Here is a 17,259-nt window from a genome sequence, read left to right as displayed (position 1 = left end):
GGTCTGGAAATGTTGCCCTTGTGTAACGACAGGGTGGTGAAATCCGCATTCAAACTGTCTGACAAGGAATTGGTAATGTCAGTCAGATAAGTGTACTTTGTGACCATTTACATTAACTGTGACCCGATCTGAGATTTCCCCTGTAGATTATAAACAACACTAAAGAAAGCTTTAGTGTTGTCTTTGGAATCCTTGCCATTTTATATTTTGAAGCTTGCCTTGTATGTTTATTAAGGGATTGTATTTTCCCAATGATACTGACCAGAGAGGTTATCCCTTCTTGGTATGTAACTGTTTTTTGGTACAACTTCACACCTTCTTTTATATATTTAGTTTATGGCAGGGGTCCATGAGACTAATGCACTTTTACTGTATAAGTGAGAATTTCTTGTGTTTGTGATAGCATGGTCCATGCAACCCTGTAGGTGAAAAGTGTGCATTACTAAAGGATTATGCAGCTGGGACAGTGTTAACCTTAGTAATGCAAACCAATGACAGATAGCAACAACAGCATCACCCACAGCACAGTGTCAACCCGTGTCATACACACACATGCGTACTCAAGTTCCAAAATGTGTGTAGTACAATGCATACTGACCACCAATACAAACTATGGAGTGTTAACACTAGCCAATACAGGGCATGTCACCCTGCCCATGTGTCCTATATGCATGTACATGCAGACAGTGCACCTCCACCATGTTCACAAATGGATACCTGCAAACCTGTGTTGCACACACCCCAGAGTTACTGTCCACTGTATAAAGCATGCTGACACAACTACACACATCAGCTAAGTGGCACATGGGCAAACAAAACACAATTGGAATAAACGCTGGTGAAAACAATACAACATTGCTAATTACAACTTTAATGCATCATGCCTGCTCAGCTACACCTTCAAGGATATCATTACACTTTGCTGCTGACAACATGCTACACATCCAACCATTGCTATACTTTATTAAAGTCACCCTATGCATCAGCACCATGTTAGCCTGTTCCTGCATCAATGTTACAGATGACAGGAGGTGGCACAGGTTTCATCATATGCACAGTGTGTGTTGTTGGTTTGCCAGAGGCCTACACTGGGTCATACAATCGACATGTATGTGTGAGTGTGTGTGTGAGAGCCATGAGTACTGTTATGGGCCAATGTTGATATAATGTGTGCGGGTATGTGTTTGCCCTAGGTTTCTGGTTTATGTGTGTGTGTCTGCATGCACACAGTTCTACCATGTGGCTGCCATATACGGAGATTTGTGAGACAGCTACAGACTCTACCTGGCAGGCTTTACAGATCACCATCTCTGGCCATGGATATGGAACCTGTGCCTGGCAGGGGTGCTACAGACAATATCAGGTACTAATCCAGATTTGGTACTATCCGAGGAAGTTGACATATTTCTCCTGGATCCAGGTCCCTGCTGGGACTGGCCAGAGCCACGTGCACATGGTTTGCTAGGACAGTCTATGGACAGCTCCCCCAGCATTACTGGGGCTGGTACTGGCACTATGGGAGTGGCTGTGACTTGCTGGACGTCCACAGTGACCTCCAGCTGCTGATGTTGCTGGCATATGTCCACGTTGACATCTCAACCATCCCGCACTGTCCTGACACATGGACATGACATTGTGGAGGACATCCAATGTCTCACCCCAACGTCTATCAATGACCTCAGTGTAGTTATGTATGGCACCTGCTAGGTCACAGATACTGTCATTTACAGTGGTGTTATGAGCCCTCTGTGCCCTTAGTCCCTGTCTGGTGTACTGCTCCATTCATGTCTGTGCCTCCATGACAGCCTGGAACATGCGTGTGGTAGAAAGAGGTGTGGCATGTCTGCCAGGGGCATGATGACCAGCAGTGCTCTGACGAGAACCCCTGGGCATCTGCCTATGTGGTGCCATTCCAGAAATCTGGCTATGGCTGCTGTGTCCTGATACATGTGCCATAGATACCACACTGTCCTGGCCAGTGCCATCCGTACACTGTCCCTCAGCTAAGGGCAATGGTGATGATGGATGTACAGGCAATATGACTGTGTGCATGGATGGGGTGGAGACTTGTGTACTGTCAAATGGTGGCCCAACAACAGACCCTGACAAACCTGCCTGTGCCTCAACACACCTATCCTCATCATCACTGTCTGTCTCAGTGACATCAGGTTCCCTGCTGTACTGAACCAGCCCCACTGCGGCACCTGTGAGAGGAAAACAGGAAACACACTTTCAGACCTGAACATGACTTCAGACCACATGCGCACATGCACACATACACACATGCGCACATGCACACATGCACACACACAGAAATACACTCCTCCCTAAAGCAGACACACACAACACCAGCAATCTCAGAACATAAACAATAGCAGGTGATGGCGGGGTACAATATCACAAGCAAAACAGTCATATCACACGTCAGCATGCATGACATGTTTTGCTCAACAGCATGCAGTGCAAGTGTAGACAGTCCTTGTTACTAACAGTATACATGGCTTTGATGCATGTGTTTTGTTATTAGGTGATGGGCCTCCCCCTGGAACACAATGCATACATGGACACAACATTGCTGTGTAGGTATTCATAACCCTGTAATGTACTGTGCACCATAACTCACAGGTGTACATACCATTGCTGGATGTGTATCTGTGTGTCAGATAGGTATCCAATGCTGATTACAGTCTCTGTGTCTTTAGCAAATAATTGTGAAGACGTTTTTAGCACATGCATGATGAGTATTCACACAACATCATCAGTGGTGCATGGATAACTGATGGAATACCATTCAGCCACATACCCAATGTACGGTACTTATGGTGAGTGTAGATCATATTGTGGACATGCCGGTCTCATCCATGGCATGGCATGCTAAAACACAACTGCATATTTAAACACTACACATACCCATGTGTGTCATATGACCTTGCCACTCAATAGCATCACAAGACATATATGTGCCAGTTGTGCAAATGGTGATTGGAATGCATATTGTTTAGAGGTTTAGAGGTGCATATTTGTGCACACACGCAACATTAAGGTGTATAGCAATGAAAGCTATGTGTAGTACTGTGGTTACAATAACTGGATGGGGTATAGTACCATAGGCCATCATCATGAAGCATCATGTAGTCACTCAAGGCTACAAATGTTTCCCAAACCAGCACTAATCATGCTGTGTCAGAACTGTACTACCTTGGCTGCATTCACCATTTCACAACCAGTTGTTATGTGAGTTTGTAAGGAGGCCAATAAGGAGCATTCCCTGACATGAATGTGCAGTGTGTTGCAGAGTTTTTAAATGCCCCATGATAGGCCTCTACCCCTCAGGTATATTATGTGCAACGTGTGGTTGAGATTTTGAATACTGCAGTGTGTCTTTACAGAGGGTTTGGGAATTCTTTATGTGTAGCATGTTAAAATGCTCTGTGTATGACATAGATGTGCATGTTATGTGCATGTTGAGTATCAACTGTGCCTATCCAATGGTCACTACAGTCTAGCCACATTTGTTTAAGATGGTCTGGGTGTTGCATGTGTTTGAGGCAGCTAATCATATTAGTGAGATGTGCGTGCTCTTACACCAAACATGCACAGCATGAATTATGGGTAGGTGTGTTAGATGTGTACATGGCCTACACCTTAACTATGATATGCACTTTTTATTTACAATAATAAATGTAGAACACACTCACCAGCATCTGTCCGCTGCCTTGATGTCACCCAGGAGGGACCTACATAGAGAGGAGACAGTTTGTTAGTGGCCACAACTGTGGCATTGCTACTGTGTGTTTGCCATCTTACAGTACAACAACAGTTTACATTCACAGGGCTACAGATTATATTCCAAATGATCAGTATTGCACAACAACAGGCTCCACATTTTTGAACGACACACTCCACATCTCACATATGCATGAACTACCAGTACAGATAACAGTAGTCTACAGATATGCCATGTTACCTGCATGCTCCATGTGTGCTTGCTGGGTGGCTCCAACCTTCATCATGGTGTATGTCTACTGCTGTTGTTGTTGGGCAGGTGCCACCAGGCTCAGGAGCAGCTCCTCCACTCTGGTGAGGGGGGGGTGTGGATATTAACACCACCTCCTGTTGCAAGCTGTTGTCTATGCACATCAGCAGCACGCTGACGGACATGTCTGAGAAGATCACTGCAGTGGTGGCATTCCTGCTCATTTGTCCAGTTATGCAGGCCTACCTCATTTACCCTGTGGACATCTTGCCACATTGCAGTATGCTCCTGCTGGTCCTGGCTGGTTCGTGAGAACATGAGACAGTAGTGCTGAATCATACTGCTAGTAATTATATCATCTTCAGCACTACTGTAACTGGGGTTCCTGCGATGGGCCATGATCCCTGGAAGACATAAATACAAAAATATGTCTGAGCAAGTCATATGGCACATTTAACATTATACAGTACAGATATCACTGAACTGCCATATATAGCAACCTATTAGCTAACCAAGAGTGAAACACTGTAACTACCACTTATCACTGCTTACCCCACAACTGCTTGAAAGTGCCTTGCTCACTCTCTATCTAATGAACCATGTTCTGCACAGCAACAAAATAAAATCACTATATAAGACTATACAAGAGTACCTGGCACACTGTATGCAACACGATCCACCACCTAGCCACAGCAGATATACATCAATCTGATGTGTAAAGAAATATATCATCCATCACAATCAGTGTAAAGTCCAGTAAATGTATTACTATTATACTACACAACTTGTTAGTGGCAAACCTGTGGCCAAAATATGTGCACAGTTGGGAATATAGGTCGCATACTGCTGTAGTACACTATGAATGTTGCTAGATGCACAGTTATATGTTTTACCACACATATGTCAAAGGACATGTTACAGATATACCCACACACACACATCAGACTTAATTACAGGACACAAAGCTATGACAACCCAGATAAGCTTTCAGTGTGTACTATACAGTACTGTGTGTCAGTACTTACACAACCTTAATCTTGAGAAATGTAATCTGTGATGAATACAGGACCACACAAAACAGTGGATGCAAGCAATGTGGACATATACCATACTTTGCTGTACAGGCCCAGAGCTTCAAGTAGTACTACAGTACACACAGGATTTGGATTCAACATCGGTACCAATCAATAATCATAGATGTAGTGCTTTAGCCTCCAATGACACACACTAGTTAAAACCAAGGGACTTAATCACACTGTATGCAATAGCACTTGTTCTGCCTAGCAACAGAATACACAGCTTTTGCTAGGATCAAAGCAAGGACCCATAATATCATGACATAAACAGTTTCCCACAAGCTATCCCACAGATACATATCTTTGACATATTCACAAATATATTGACCATCACAGTCAGTCAACAGTACAGAGAATCTATTGCAACAAGTATATGTAGGTATGTATGAGTATATATAACTATATATATATATATATACATACATATATATATATATATATATATATATATATATATATATATATATATATACATATACACATACACATACACATCCATTGGTCTATATATACATATATATGTAGGCACATATACATTTTACCTTTCATAGTGAGAATATCAATTATACAAAGGATGTAAGGTGTACAGTAATGTAATAAAATCGCACAGTCTTGGGATAAATGCATTGAAGGCGTTCACAGCCCAGGTAGCTTTAGCGGGCCTTACTGGCTTTAACATTGCAAACTGAACAAACCACCCACAGTGTTTAACCACCACATGTCATATACCATCACTGTATGCTGTCTTGTTTGTCACACACTAAAACCTACATACAAATATGCGCATACTAACCTTCACCAACATATATATCTCCACCCTTCACAAACAGTTGCAATATGTCCCCTGCTCTATGCACATATACAGATATGAATATATATGACACATATATATTTCTCCGTATGTGTGTGACATACACACACAAGGTCCACGCTGTTGTAAGTCCCTGGACCTCACAACTGAACTGTTGGGCCTTGCTGCAACACAAACAGGTGTCACATATGAACACACACTAACATTAGGAGGGTATATATGGTTACAGATGCTAGATAAGCATACTAGACTGCTACAGCAGTTGCCAATGCTAAGCTACACTTTAATATGACTATCATACATGTGTTGTTCTGTCACATCCATCTTTATATAATGTCAGTGCTAATCCCAACAGCCATTGGCCACACTACTGTACAGAACACAGATAACATGGATCAGAACTTTGACATTTAATGTTGAGCGACACATTTCACAGGTATATCCCACTGCCCACAGGTACACACAGTATTGTCCATAGGAGTAGTTAAGCAGAACATCTGTGCATAAAGAAGTACTGCTGCCACATATGAATGGTTCACATTATGTAGACTATTCTTCAATAACATCTACTACATGCCAATAAATACATATGTGTCATATACCTTTCCTCTGTATGATTTGGTAATATTTCTTTTTCTTTTTCCTTTTCTCTGTCTGTCTCTCTCTCTCTCTCTCTCTCTCTCTCTCTCTCTCTGTCAGTCTCTGCAATAGAGTGATTGAGTTTGTTGGCAGAGATTGCAGCCTGCTTTTGTAGGAATTTGCACATGAGTATGTGATGGCCTCTGCACCAATTAGTGGCTACCATTTGCTAATTGCATGCAGCCTGCTGTGTAGTAATTGCAGTAATCAATGTCATAGCAACCCAGTACTATAAATTGCTAACTCATGTAGGCGTGGCCCTTTCAGCTTTCCAAGATGGAGATCATCCTTTTTTGCTGTGGACATCATTGTTTAAGACAGAAGGTTGGTATAGTTCTTATATCAGACCATGCACACACAGGTATAGTCTACATTTGGGTAGGGTTGCAGAAGTACAGAGAGTGTAAGTACTATTGTGTGAATTTTATCTTGCTGGACTTACAGGGCTGCTGTGTACATGTTAGTTTATCAAGGAAAGTAGTCTGTCTTCGTAACTCCCAACTGTGGACCTATCCACATGATAGCCCGATAATAGCCTGTTATTTTTTGTCTGTGCACCACACAGGTCTTTTCAGCAATAGAGCAATGGCATTCTTGCAGTTGGTTGCTACCAGTACATGGCTACATCTATTTGTATTTCAGTGTTGTATTCCTACATAAGGGTATGCTTCCGAAACTCCTTCCAAGGCTATTTGCACAGTGTGTAACAGCAGAAAGGCTGATATGCCTCTGTGTTTCTGCCTCTGCCAGACCTCTCAACCACTCAGGGAGAAGTAAAGAAAAAGTCAGGGACAGTCAGGGACACCTTTAAAATATTAGTGCCATTAAGTTGAGACATTGAGAGAATCAGAACATATGAATTAATACACCTTTTCTGAAGTAAAAGAAGTGTCTAACTCTTAATTATTGTCATTCACTAAGTGTAATTTTCCACCTTTCTGGCCAAAGTCAGTAGTTTTCAGAGGGATTCAGAGGGACAGAGCTAAAATTTGTTTCAAAATTAGGGACATCCCTGAAAATTAGGGACAGTTGGGAGGTATGGCCTCTGCCCTAAACAGATATGCCAGTGTTTTTTCCTGCTGTGATACTGTGTGGGGTTGTAAAGTGATGGTGTAACATTATTTCCTGCTAGAATGGCTGCTTCTTTTATCACAGTCATGTAATGTAATCCCACAACTGTTGGTCAACATCCACAGAACAAGTTGTGTGGTATGGTATTCCTATTTTTCCTTTACATTCACTCATTCTGATGCATGATATATTTATTTAAGCACCAACTTGATGTATATCTACCGTGGCTTAGTGGTACTTCATGTTGTGTAGTGTGTGCAAGGTCTGGGGTTCGAGACTGACAGAGGTGTTTTACTTTGCTCCTGAGCAGAACAAGGGCCCTCACGTACAGAGTGACTAAGGCACTTTTAAGCAGTTGTAAGCGGGTTTTCTTGGGTTTGCGCATTGCTGTGCATTGCTTAGCCAAGTGCAAACAAGCGCAAACTCACACAAACCCGCTAACTAATGCTTAATAGTGCCTACTCCCACTAACCCCCATGCTCATTTCTTTGAAAGAAAAGAAAAATGGGGAGATAGGAAAGTGCTGAAAAATGGGTACAAAGAGGGAAAGACAGTATGGAAAATAGCTCAGGATGTGCAGGATGGGTGTAGGGAAGGTCCACAGCTGCCCATTTCTTCAACAGCAACAGCTGTGCACATGCAATAAATTTGGAGGTAGATATGAAACCTTCAACCCCTGAGAGAGGGGTGAGGACAACAAAGTATGATGTAATGCCAATTAAATAACATTTCATGTGTCCAGTAGACATGTGTGCAAAATGGGCAGTTATGTATGGGGCGTGATTTTTTTTTTTGGGAGCAGATTGCCCTTTTTTTTTCAGGTGAGAGTGGAATGTGGGGTAGGGGAAGTAGGTATATTTGGGGAGGTAGGTTGGGGAGGTAAACAGACAAGACAAACAAGACACATACAGGGGCGGGTTATGACAAATGTGGTGGGTGAACACCTTTGATGGGAGGGATGTTTGGAAATTGCAAGCCCATGAGCCCCCAGATGGAAACAGTGGGACTGAGGTCCCCACCCATGGGCAGTCACCACTGCACCTTCACGGCCCAGAGGGTGGCTGTGCTGGGGGCTGTGTAGGAGGGGCAGGCTGACCCGGGAGTTGCGCCACTCGAGTCTCAAGCTGGCATAGAGGTTCTGCAACAGAACATTCAATCTCTCTACGCAGCACAGCCCAGACTGTTCGAAGGGTGATAGGTGGCCCTCCTCTGCCCATGCTTGCATGGGGGGGCCGAGCCCCATCCCCTGCAGCACTTCCACTCAAAGGTGGCACAGGGCCAATGGAGGAGGAGGTCCCAGGCTGGGCACCGGATCTGCTGGTGCCAGGTGCCATAGCCAGCTGAGGTGGGACAGGTGGGTCCGCTGGGACCAGTCTTCCCATACAAACTATGTTTTGCAGAGTTTAATAAAGATATGGGTTAGTAACAGTCAACAGCATTCCTAATTAGTTATAACAGCATGCAGAAGTGTTCCCATTAACCCAACACACCAGATTTTCAATAGTTGAAAAGCAAGCATAACACATGCATATATAGAACAATAGTGGACATTACAACAGCATGCAGGTTGAATTGATGGCAACAGGCCACCAATATTGTGGTATTTTAACAGGGCACATGCATAGAAATAAATGCAAATATTTACAAAACAAAAGGACATATGTCCCAACAAATCTTTTGAGATTAGAAATACCAATTGAGGTGTGGAATTGCATTTTTTATGCACATACAGTAGGGTGGAAAAAGCTAGCTCAATTAACAACTTATATATCCTTCTAGTTTTCACTACATTCCTATTAACTGCAGTTATATGTCCCTTACATGTATTATTACACTACCCAATGTCCTTATATTGTGCAATTGGATTTTGCTAGATCATTATATACATGAGCTGTATCTTACATACAAACTGTCCAAGATGCAGATGTTACTGCTGCATATTTTGAGAGTTGCTCACACACACTACTGCTAAGATGGTACACTGACAGCTCTACTTTCATATAATTATCTAGATATGTTCAGGTGAAAGTATCAGTTATATGTTAACAGCTCCTACATTTCTGGCAGCACACTGACATTTCTGGGGAACACAATAACCAAGCTACTCATGTGCCATATTAACCTGTACATGCTGGGCATGAACCAAAAGTTGAGGGCTGTAAATATGCATAAAAGCTACTGGCACTCCCTTCATCCACATTATATGGGCCTACCGAGTGTGGATTGACACTGCTTAATACAACACTAATATTTTAGAATGCAACAGTACAACATATCAAAGAAAATGACACAGACACACTCCAGGAATTATTCATTTATTACAGGATTATTACACCTTTATTTATTGGGTTAAAACACTTTTGAAGGCTCTTTCATTTATTTTATATAACAGTACATGCAGAATAATTACTAACCTGCCTGTTGGCCCAGCTTTTTCTGCCTATCTTCATAGGCTTGCTGAGTCATAGCTCGGTCACCTGCAGCTGTGAAGTAAATGCAGTGATATTGAGACATACCTATCCTTAGTATAGACAAGCATAGCAATTCTTAACTACTTAATACAATGGCTACTTACTCGGTACTGGGGCATTAGGCATCACACGGGATTCCTGGATCCACTGGTCCAGTTGATCCTTCTTACATCGCTTCAGATCAGAATAATGGTTCTTGACCTGCTCACCATCCGAGGAACACCAGTGGCACTGGTGAGATCACGAGCAAGACTGTTCCAGGCCTCCGTTTTATATTGGGTACCCTGGTACTGGCCTTGCATGAGTCTTTCCTCATGATTGTGGACAAGGAGCCAAACCATTACTTTGGACTCCTCAGTGCCACAGCATTGCACTCTAAATCGAGTGCCTTCTCCAAAAATCGGCCATGCTGACTGCAGAAGGAAGCTACAACCAGTTATAGCAAGTATTCCCACATGTGGAGCTTAAATATGCCTCATTTCCTGCACTTATTTGTGATTGGCCAGTTTTGAAAAAAAACTCAGCTGTAGGCACACCTGCTTAGTTGGCAATGTTTAAAATTCCTTTGATAGATATGTGTCTGTTGAAAGTGCATGTTTATGAAATGCTGTCATGGTCATAGTGATTAAGTACTGTGACTATAGTGCTCAGTATCCTGAGTTCGAGCCCTGTCACTGCTTTTTGTTTTCCTACTGGGCAGACCTGACTGGTTAAGGTACAGTAAAAGGAGGTGTGGCCATGTTTAACCGACTTTGTTCAACTTTGCCTGATTTTGCTCAATGTTGCTCGACGTTGCCTGACATTGTGCTGCTTACTGCGATGCGCAGCTACGCGCAAATACTTTGTGATTGCACTTGTTAGCGTGGTGTGCAGCTACACACAAAGACATTGTGCTGGTTAACGCGGTGCGCAGCTATGAGCAATTGGCTTTAAATATGCTCAACACTGGTAAAATGTGCTTAGCAGTATTTTATATTGCTTAAAATAGGGTACACATGCCTCAGAATGCATAACCATTTCACCTTCATATATATATATAATTTGTTCACGACTACATTTAACTTTTCAATGCTTTTTACAAAACTTATACATAAAAAATGTCAGGAAATATTTTTGTATACAGATTTCCAACAGAAAATGGAACGTGCAGTAGTAGGACTCGAACCGGGAATGCCTCCTCTTTGTGCGAAGGCTCTAACCACTACGCTATCGCTATTTTGCTTAATTTGCATATATTTTTCATATTATCCTCTTCTGGTGTCTAAGCTGCTAACTGTAGCTAAGCAATGGGCAAACACGCGCAAATACGAGCAGCTATATTGGATGAAATAAAGAAAAATTAAAAAAAATCTTTCTATTTTTAATTTTATCAGTTGTTTAACATATGAGGGAGTGTAGTGTTACATAGTGCACATGTGAGTGGACTCGCTCATGTAACGTGACATTGCGGTGTTTCTTCATTGCAGGGGCATGAATTTTTGAACTGCTTGTCAGTCCAAAATGCCTCCTACACTCGTCCACGCTCTGTGTAAGCTTTAGAGTTGAGGCAGCGTGCCCTCATTAATATGCATGGCACTCTGCCATCATACTCTTAGACTGGCGCTTCCGTGTAAGACTAATTTAGTCTTAGACAGAAGATTAGTAAATCCTGGGGGTTGAGTGTGTACTGCTTAGACTTTTATATATTTTTTTATATACAATTTCATGCTTATATCTATGCACATAAGTAGTTACTAAATGGGGAACATGAGTATATGCATTTATTCATTGATTTTTTTTTTATGTATTTTATTTATATTTATCTATATGTTCTTGTCTTTACATTTTGTGCATGTGGTTTTTAAACAGAGTTTTTCTGACTTCAGCAATTAACTAAGGTCAAACGCAACCATAGTAATTAATTGAGTGCTGAGTGCTGAATTAACTTTGAGTGGTAGGATTGGTTGTTCTAGTAATGAATTAAAGTATTTAAGTGCTGTTGCTGTTTGAATGAACTGTCTGATGAAGCAATGGCTACTATTCCGAAAGCGCTCACCATTTTGTATTAAAAAAGAAGATTTTTACTTTGTCATGGTTCAGCTTCTTTATTCCAGCTACCTTCCTACTGGGCACTTGTGTTTCAACATTTTCAACTTCTGGGCTGGTTTGGATTTATTTGTTTGCTGCTTGTGTATCCGTGTGCAATGGTTATACATTTTGAGGCCCTGTCAACCCCCCCATTGGCCTCCTTTATACGGTCTGCTGATGTCATCCACCTTAACAGCAGTAGCAAACATTTCCAAAACACATAACCTCTGTGGCGCATGCGATAACTACTTAGTACTATAGTATATACTACTAGATAGGTAGGATTTCTAATCTCACAAAGGGCAACTCTGTGAGTATGTGTGTGTTTGTAAGTATACTCCCTTGCAGCAGTGTCTGTCTTGTGTATGTGTGTGCAATGGTTATATGTTTTAAGGCCCTGTGAGCACCTGCTGCCCCCAAATAGCCCACATCTACATAGGTATAAATGCTATCTGCCGCCACCTACATTTGTAGGTACAGAACACCCAGGTGACACATATCAAGGGTGCCATGCCTTGTCACAAGGTATGCATACAGGATTACGCTGTCCTCCCCATTTCCCTGACAAACTGCTCTATACAGATGCACCTAGATAACCATGGGCATATAAAGCTTTACCTTGCTGATGTCATATTTCTGCTTTACTAACATGCCATCCTGAGCTGCTGTATTGCCACCAAGTCTCCACAGTGTAGCCACTCAGACCCCTGGAACAGAAACATCCAAAGTTCTGAGAGACACCTGTCAGTTTGCAACACCTCCACCAATTTAACATCGTGCGACAAAGGAGCAAACACATTAATGTGTATTCATAACACATGGCATAACAGAACCACAGTAAACAATGTCATGTAATGTACCATAGTCATCCTGTGCATCAGACACATGTTTGCATGTCCTTGCATCGATGGTATGGATGGCAGGGATGTAGCATAGGTAACATCACATGCACAGGGTATGGTGCCAGGATGCCAGAGGCCTAAGCTGCGCCAAACAGTTGACATTGTGTGGGAGTCAGGATAGGTGGCCCTCCTCTGCCCATGCTTGCATGGGGGGGCCGAGCCCCATCCCCTGCAGCACTTCCACCCAAAGGTGGCACAGGGCCAATGGAGGAGGAGGTCCCAGGCTGGGCACCGGATCTGCTGGTGCCAGGTGCCATAACCAGCTGAGGTGGGACAGGTGGGTCCGCTGGGATCAGCCTTCCCATACGAACTATGTTTTGCAGAGTTTAATAAAGATATGGGTTAGTAACAGTCAACAGCATTCCTAATTAGTTATAACAGCATGCAGAAGTGTTCCCATTAACCCAACACACCAGATTTTCAATAGTTGAAAAGCAAGCATAACACATGCATATATAGAACAATAGTGGGCATTACAACAGCATGCAGGTTGAATTGATGGCAACAGGCCACCAATATTGTGGTATTTTAACAGGGCACATGCATAGAAATAAATGCAAATATTTACAAAAACAAAAGGACATATGTCCCAACAAATGTTTTGAGATTAGACATACCGATTGAGGTGTGGAATTGCATTTTTTATGCACATACAGTAGGGTGGAAAAAGCTAGCTCAATTAACAACTTATATATCCTTCTAGTTTTCACTACATTCCTATTAACTGCAGTTATATGTCCCTTACATGTATTATTACACTACCCAATGTCCTTATATTGTGCAATTGGATTTTGCTAGATCATTATATACATGAGCTGCATCTTACATACAAACTGTCCAAGATGCAGATGTTACTGCTGCATATTTTGAGAGTTGCTCACACACACTACTGCTGAGATGGTACACTGACAGCTCTACTTTCATATAATTATCTAGATATGTTCAGGTGAAAGTATCAGTTATATGTTAACAGCTCCCTACATTTCTGGCAGCACACTGACATTTCTGGGGAACACAATAACCAAGCTACTCATGTGCCATATTAACCTGTACATGCTGGGCATGAACCAAAAGTTGAGGGCTGTAAATATGCATAAAAGCTACTGGCACTCCCTTCATCCACATTATATGGGCCTACCCGAGTGTGGATTGACACTGCTTAATACAACACTAATATTTTTAGAATGCAACAGTACAACATATCAAAGAAAATGACACAGACACACTCCAGGAATTATTAATTTATTAAAGGATTATCACATCTTTATTTATTGGGTTAAAACACTTTTTGAAGGCTCTTTCATTTATTTTATATAACAGTACATGCAGAATAATTACTAACCTGCCTGATGACCCAGCTTTTTCAGCCTATCTTCATAGGCTTGCTGAGTCATAGCCCGGACACCTGCAGCTGTGAAGTAAATGCAGTGATATTGAGACATACCTATCCTTTGTATAGACAAGCATAGCAATTCTTAACTACTTAATACAATGGCTACTTACTCGGTACTGGGGCATTAGGCATCACACGGGATTCCTGGATCCACTGGTCCAGTTGATCCTTCTTACATCGCTTCAGATCAAAATAATGGTTCTTGACCTGCTCACCATCCGAGGAACACCAGTGGCACTGGTGAGATCACGAGCAAGACTGTTCCAGGCCTCTGTTTTATATTGGGTACCCTGGTACTGGCCTTGCAGGAGTCTTTCCTCATGATTGTGGACAAGGAGCCAAACCATTACTTTGGACTCCTCAGTGCCACAGCATTGCACTCTAAATCGAGTGCCTTCTCCAAAAATCAGCCATGCTGACTGCAGAAGGAAGCTACAACCAATTATAGCAAGTATTCCCACATGTGGAGCTTAAATATGCCTCATTTCCTGCACTTATTTGTGATTGGCCAGTTTTGAAAAAAACTCAGCTGTAAGCACACCTGCTTAGCTGATTTTGGCAATGTTTAAAATTCCTTTGATAGATATGTGTCTGTTGAAAGTGCATGTTTATGAAATGCTGTCATGGTCATAGTGATTAAGTACTGTGACTATAGTGCTCAGTATCCTGAGTTCGAGCCCTGTCACTGCTTTTTGTTTTCCTACTGGGCAGACCTGACTGGTTAAGGTACAGTAAAAGGAGGTGTGGCCATGTTTAACTGACTTTGTTCAACTTTGCCTGATTTTGCTCAATGTTGCTCGACGTTGCCCGACATTGCGCTGCTTACTGCGATGCGCAGCTACAGGCAAATACTTTGTGATTGCGCTTGTTAGCGTGGTGCGCAGCTACGCACAAAGACATTGTGCTGGTTAACGTGGTGCGCAGCTACGAGCAATTGGCTTTAAATATGCTCAACACTGGTAAAATGTGCTTAGCAGTATTTTATATTGCTTAAAATAGGGTACACATGCCTCAGAATGCATAACCATTTCACCTTCATATATATATATATATATATATATATATATATATATATAATTTGTTCACTACTACATTTAACTTTTCAATGCTTTTTACAAAACTTATACATAAAAAATGTCAGGAAATATTTTTGTATACAGATTTCCAACAGAAAATGGAACGTGCAGTAGTAGGACTCGAACCGGGAATGCCTCCTCTTTGTGTGAAGGCTCTAACCACTACGCTATCGCTATTGTGTTTAATTTGCATATATTTTTCATATTATCCTTTTCTGGTGTCTAAGCTGCTAACTGTAGCTAAGCAATGGGCAAACACGCGCAAATGCGAGCAGCTATATTGGATGAAATAAAGAAAAATTTAAAAAATCTTTCTATTTTTAATTTTATCAGTTGTTTAACATATGGGGGAGTGTAGTGTTACATAGTGCACATGTGAGTGGACTCGCTCATGTAACTTGACATTGCGGCGTTTCTTCATTGCAGGGGCATGGATTTTTGAACTGCTTGTCAGTCCAACATGCCTCCTACACTCGTCCACGCTCTGTGTAAGCTTTAGAGTTGAGGCAGCGTGCCCTCATTAATATGCATGGCATTCTGCCATCATACTCTTAGACTGGCGCTTCCGTGTAAGACTAATTTAGTCTTAGACAGAAGATTAGTAAATCCTGGGGGTTGAGTGTGTACTGCTTATACTTTTATATATTTTTTTTATATACAATTTCATGCTTATATCTATGCACATAAGTAGTTACTAAATGGGGAACATGAGTATATGCATTTATTCATTGATTTTTTTTATGTATTTTATTTATATTTATCTATATGTTCTTGCCTTTACATTTTGTGCAAGTGGTTTTTAAACAGAGTTTTTCTGACTTCAGCAATTAACTAAGGGCAAACGCAACCATAGTAATTAATTGAGTGCTGAGTGCTGAGTGCTGAATTAACTTTGAGTGGTAGGATTGGTTGTTCTAGTAATGAATTAAAGTATTTAAGTGCTGTTGCTGTTTGAATGAACTGTCTGATGAAGCAATGGCTACCATTCCGAAAGCGCTCACCATTTTGTATTAAAAAAGAAGATTTTACATTGTCGTGGTTCAGCTTCTTTATTCCAGCTACCTTCCTACTGGGCACTTGTGTTTCAACATTTTCAACTTCTGGGCTGGTTTGGATTTATTTGTTTGCTGCTTGTGTATCCGTGTGCAATGGTTATACATTTTGAGGCCCTGTCAACCCCCTCATTGGCCTCCTTTACAGGGTCTGCTGATGTCATCCACCTTAACAGCAGTAGCAAACATTTCCAAAACACATAACCTCTGTGGTGCATGCGATAACTACTTAGTACTATAGTATATACTACTAGATAGGTAGGATTTCTAATCTCACAAAGGGCAACTCTGTGAGTATGTGTGTGTTTGTAAGTATACCCCCTTGCAGCAGTGTCTGTCTTGTGTATGTGTGTGCAATGGTTATATGTTTTAAGGCCCTGTGAGTACCTGCTGCCCCCAAATAGCCCACATCTACGTAGGTATAAATGCTATCTGCCGCCACCTACATTTGTAGGTACAGAACACCCAGGTGACACATATCAAGGGTGCCATGCCTTGTCACAAGGTATGCATACAGGATTACGCTGTCCTCCCCATTTCCCTGACAAACTGCTCTATACAGATGCACCTAGATAACCATGGGCATATAAAGCTTTACCTTGCTGATGTCATATTTCTGCTTTACTAACATGCCATCCTGAGCTGCTGTATTGCCACCAAGTCTCCACAGTGTAGCCACTCAGACCCCTGGAACAGAAACATCCAAAGTTCTGAGAGACACCTGT

The sequence above is a fragment of the Protopterus annectens genome, chromosome 1.part0, assembly GCF_019279795.1.
Source record: "Protopterus annectens isolate FY-2018-M chromosome 1.part0, PAN1.0, whole genome shotgun sequence".
In the NCBI taxonomy this organism is placed as follows: domain Eukaryota; kingdom Metazoa; phylum Chordata; order Ceratodontiformes; family Protopteridae; genus Protopterus; species Protopterus annectens.
Note: the sequence above shows the minus strand (reverse complement) of the source record.